Here is a 5,629-nt window from a genome sequence, read left to right on the forward strand (position 1 = left end):
AGTGCCTGCCTGCCTGCCTGCCTGCCTGCCTGCCTGCTTGCGTGCGTGCGTGCGTAGGCCCGGCTTGGGATGGCGGGCCCACGCCGAGGCGCGGGTGCTCGTGAGGGGGTCGCGGTATGCCGGCACAGCCGCCTCCCCCTCCTCCTCCTCCTCCTCCTCCTCCTCCTCCTCCCGCCCCACCCCCCCAGCCCCTGCGCCCCACCCCGAGCTTAACCCTCGTACCCCCTCGCCCCCCCTCCCCCCCCTCCCCCTCTCCCCCCCCCACCCCCCGCCCCGGACTCGCCTCGCACGATTTATCTTTACCTACCTTTTTTTTTTTGCTTTGTTCAGCTTTTTACAAACTTCTCCATTTACGTATGGTTTTCCAGTTTTTTTATTTTTATTTTTATTTTTTTTTAATTTTTCCATTTCTTTATTTATTGGTGGGCTCGCGTGTGCGTACGTGCGTGCGTGCGAGCGAGCGTGCGCGCGTGATTTTTACTTTTTTTTTGCTGCGTTTTTCATTTTTATTTTTTTCCTTTGTTTTTATGTTTTCTTTCTTTCTTTTCTATCTTCTGTTCCGTCTCGTTTAACTTCGAACGTTTCAGCTTCTGTTTTTCTATTTTTTGAAATCTTTTTTTATGTTTATTTCTTTTAGCTTTCCCATCTCATCGTTCAAAATATCAAAAATATTTTTCTACGTACCTGTCTGCTTGCTCGCTCGCTCGCTCGTTTGTTTGCTTCCTCGCTTGCGGGCGTACGTTTTCCCAATGCTTTTTGAACCTCTGTCTAGTTGTTTATTTCTCTGTTTATTGATTTGTCGGCTCTCTCTCTCTCTCTCTCTCTCTCGCGTGCGTGCGTAGGCCCGGCCCGGCCCGGCCCGGCAGGCCCTCGCGAGGCGCGGGAGGTCGCGACGGGGATGCGGGTAGAGCCGGCGGCCGGCGCCTGAGGCCTTCCTTGCCCCCGCCCGCCCTGCACACGCACCCCCCCCCCTCCCCCCGCCCCCGGCCCCAGCCTTGACCCCTGACCCTCCCTCTCCCAGGCAGATGCGATTTTTAATTTCGTTTTTTTTTTTTCCTTTTTAAATGTTCCTTGACTTTCCTCGTTGTTCTGATCTTTTCATTTCATTTTATCTTTTGTTTTCCTATTTGTAGGCCCGGCTCGGGATGGCGGGCCCACGCCGAGGCGCGGGCGGTCGTGACGGGGTGGCGGTATGCCGCCACAGCCGCCGCTGCATTCCCCCCCCCCCCCCCCCCTCCTCTTAACGTCCGTCCCGTGCCCCGTCGTCGTCCCCCCCCCCCCCCCCACCCAACACCCCTCGGCCCCCACCGCCCGGACTCGCCTCAACGTGATTTTTCTTTACCTATGGTTCTTTCCGTTTAGACTTCTGCCGTTTTCAGCTTTTTTAAAACTTTTCCATTTATATATGATGTTTCTCCGATTCCCCCCCAATATTTTTCCATTTGTTTGTTTATTTATTGCTTGGCTTGCTCGCTCGCTCACTCGCTCGCTCGCCCGTGCGTGCGTGATTTTTTTTTTTTTAATTTTAATTTAATTTTTTCCTGTGTTTTTATGTTGTCTTGTTTAGCTTCAAACGTTTCAGCTTCTCTTTTTCTAACTTTTTTTTTAGTTCTTTTTTTTTTTCTTTTTTAATTTTCCTCCTTATTTATTCATTCCATTAAAATATTTTCCTACGTACCTTTTCGCTTGCGTGCGTGCTGGCGGCTGCCCGCCTGAGCCCCCCCCCCCCCCCCTCCTTTTTCTTTCTTTCTTTCTTTCTTTCTTTCTTTCTTTCTTTCTTTCTTTCTTTCTTTCTTTCTTTTTCTTTTCTTTTTCTTTTTCTTTTCTTTTCTTTTTTTCCCCCTCCGTGTTCCTGCTTTTCTGTTTTCGATTTTTCAGAAGCTTCTTAATTTTTGTATGTTTTTCTGATTTTTTTTGAACTTTTTTCCGTTTCTTTCTTTAGTTATTGGCTTAATTCATATATTTATCTATCTACCCATCCGTCTGCCTGTCTCCCCGTCCATTTGCTTGCTTGCTCGCTTGCTCGCTCGCCCGCTCCCGCGCGCGTGCGTTTGAGTAGGCCCGGCCCGGCCCGGCGCGCCCTTCCGTTGGGAAGAAGGGGGTCGCGACGGGCTTACGGGTAGATCTCGCGGCCGGCCACCTGAACTTCCCAGCGCGCAAAGCCTAAACCTGACCCTTACCCTAACCTCGCCCGCCTACCCTAACCCTAGCCCTAACCCGCCCTCTCCCGGACGTGCCCCGCCCGACTGGCCCGCTTTTCTGCAGCACCTGTAGACGTATTCTTCTTTCTCTCTCTCTTTCTCTCTTTCTCCCGCCCCCCCCCTCCCCCCCCCCCCCCCCCACCTCTTTCTTTCTTTCTCTCTTTTCTTTCCCACCCTAGTCCCCTCCCCCGGCCCCCCGGCCCCTCTTACTTTCTTCTCGAAGACGTCCATCCGACGTCCGTGCGAGCGCTCGTTTGCTCGGTGGTCGTCCGTTCCTTCCTTCCTTCTTCTTGGGGGACGTTGGCCGAGAGAGCTGCGGGATTTGGGTTTTCCGTTATTTCTTCTTCCCGCCTTTCCTTTCTTTTGCCGCTGCCCGTGCCCGTCCCCCTCCACCCACCCGACTCCCACCCTGCCCGATCGGACCGGGTTTGTTCGCCGTTCCCGCCTCCTTTTTTTTTTTCTTTTTAATTTCATTTTTTACTTTTTTAAGCTCCCTACCTCACCCGCACCCCCCCACACCCCCCTACCCACCACCACCACCACCTCCCACTCCGCCCTCCTCCTCCCCCTCCCCCTCCTCGGTTCCCCCCCCCCCCCCCCCCCGCCACCCTCCTTTTTTTTTTTTTTTTTTAATTTTTCTCTCTCGCTTCCCTCCGGCGGGCCAGGCCCGATGGCTTCGACCGGTCCCCGCAAACTCCCGCCCCCCCCCCCCCCCCCCCCCGAAACCGGCCGAGGACCCACCCCCAGCCCGCCACGCGCTTTCTTTCCGTTTCTTTCTATTTTTTCTTTTTTTTCTCTGGGGGGAAAGGGGGGGGGGGGGGGGTGGCCGGGCCGGGGTGGGTGGGTGAGGGAACGGGCACGCCCGCCGCCCGGGAGAGGGGCTCAGGGCGAGCCCGGCGTCCGGATGAGTCGAAGGAACGAATCCCAGACGAACGCACACACCCACCCCCGGGACGGACGAGGCCGTTCCCCGCCGGCCTACCTCTGCCGCCGTCTTCCCGCCATTTCTTTTCCTCCCCGCGCTGACACGAGCGGCCGATCCCGTCGCGAGCCCGCCGGACGTTTCCCGCCCGCCCCGCTACGCGCGGGCGGGGACCCGCCGGCGCCTGCGCGCTTCCGCAGAGGGGGAGTGGGGCGGGGGGGGCGGGGGTGGGGAGTGGGGGGAGGAAGCGGGGGACATAGCGGCGAGCGGGAAAAGCGCCCTCCCCGCCCAAAACACAAACACACACCATCACCACCCCCACCCCGCAAGCCGCGGGCGGATCGGGTTAGAAATACCCGACTCCGAACACCCGGCGCGAAGAGCTACCGGGCCACCGAGCGAAAAGGGAATCAAACGAAAAGTGTCAAACGAGCGAACGCGCACGCAAACACGCGCCGGTAAAATAAACAAACGAACGGACAGACAAACAAACGCACGCGAGACGAACGAGAAGGGGCCTCCGCCGGACCCCGAGCCGCGGCGGCCGCAATGCGGACCCCGCACCGAACCGCGCCGAACGCGGCCGGACGCCCCTCAGAGCGGGGGCGGCCGGCCGCGCCAGCCGCCGACACGCGGAGCCCGAGTACGCCAGGAACGGGCCGGCCCGGGAGCGACCGACTCGGTCGAACCGAGGCGGAGGCGGCGGCGGCGGCGGCGGCGGCTCGGGTACGACGGAAAGACGGCAAGGCCCAGGCGAGCGCCGAACAACCCGGTCGCTGCCGCGGCGGCGGCCGGACTGCGCGCGGTCTATACGGCTCGGCGCGGCTCCGCCGGTCCGCAGCGGCAAGGAGAGGTCGGCAAAAACGGACGGCCGGAGGTCGCTGCGGCGCCGGCCAGGCAGCGGCGGCCACGTCAGCCCGGCTCCGCGCGGTTGCCTGGTCTCCCGCAGCGGGCCAGAGGTCGCTGCGGAGCCGGCCCGGCCGCGGCGGCCACGTCTACCCGGCTCCGCGAGGCTGCATGGCGAGGCGTAGCCGGCCTGGGGTCGCTGCGGCGCCGTTCCTGCAGCGGCGGCCACGTCTACCCGGCTCCGCGAGGCTGCATGGCGCGGCTGCAGCCGCCCAGGGGTCGCTGCGGCGCCGGCCCGGCAGCGGCGGCCACGTCTACCCGGCTCCGCGAGGCTGCATGGCGAGGCGTGGCCGGCCTGGGGTCGCTGCGGCGCCGTTCCGGCATCGGCGGCCACGTCTACCCGGCTCCGCGCGGCTGCCTGGCGCGGCGCAGCCGCCCAGGGGTCGCTGCGGCGCCGGCCCGGCTGCGGCGGCCACGTCTAGCCGGCTCCGCGCGGCTGCCTGGCCCGGCGCGGCCGCCCAGGGGTCGCTGAGGCGCCGGGCCGGCAGCGGTGGCCACGTCTACCCGGCTCCGCGAGGCTGCATGGCGAGGCGTGGCCGGCCTGGGGTCGCTGCGGCGCCGGCCCGGCAGAGGCGGCCACGTCTACCCGGCTCCGCGCGGCTGCCTGGCGCGGCGCAGCCGCCCAGGGGTCGCTGCGGCGCCGTCCCGGCTGCGGCGGCCACGTCTACCCGGCTCCGCGCGGTTGCCTGGTCTCCCGCAGCGGGCCAGAGGTCGCTACGGAGCCGTCCCGGCAGCGGCGGCCACGTCTACCCGGCTCCGGGAGGCTGCCTGGCCTCCCGCAGACGGCCTGGGGTCGCTGCGGCGCCGGCCCAGCAGCCGCGGCCACGTCAGCCCGACTCCGCGCGGCTTCCTTGTGCGGCGCAGCGGGCCCGGCGTCGCTGCGGAGCCGTCCCGGCAGCGGCGGCCACGTCTACCCGGCTCCGCGAAGCTGCATTTCGCGACTGCAGCCGTCCTGGGGTCGCTGGGGCGCAGTTCCGGCATCGGCGGACAAGTCTACCCGGCTCCGCGCGGCTGCATGGCGCGGCTCAACCGGCCTGGGGTCGCTGCGGCGGCGGCCCGGCAGCCGCGGCCACGTCTACCCGGCTCCGCGAAGCTGCATGGCGCGGCGTAGCCGGCCTGGGGTCGCTGCGGCGCCGTTCCGGCATCGGCGGCCACGTCTACCCGGCTCCGCGAGGCTGCATGGCGCGGCTCAACCGGCCTGGGGTCGCTGCGGCGCCGGCCCGGCAGCGGCGGCCACGTCTACCCGGCTCCGCGCGGCTGCCTGGCGCGGCTCAACCGGCCTGGGGTCGCTGCGGCGCCGGCCCGGCGGCGGCGGCCACGTCTACCCGGCTCCGCGAAGCTGCATGGCGCGGCTCAACCGGCCTGGGGTCGCTGCGGCGCCGTTCCGGGAGCTGCGGCCACGTCTACCCGGCTCCGCGCGGTTGCCTGGTCTCCCGCAGACGGCCTGGGGTCGCTGCGGCGCCGGCCCGGCATCGGCGGACGAGTCTACCCGGCTCCGCGCGGCTGCCTGGCGCGGCTCAACCGGCCTGGGGTCGCTGCGGCGCCGGCCCGGCAGCGGCGGCCACGTCTACCCGGCTCCGCGAGGCTGCATGGCGAGGCG

Source organism: Phasianus colchicus, unplaced genomic scaffold (genome assembly GCF_987193195.1).
Source record: "Phasianus colchicus unplaced genomic scaffold, bPhaCol1.hap1.1 HAP1_SCAFFOLD_57, whole genome shotgun sequence".
In the NCBI taxonomy this organism is placed as follows: domain Eukaryota; kingdom Metazoa; phylum Chordata; class Aves; order Galliformes; family Phasianidae; genus Phasianus; species Phasianus colchicus.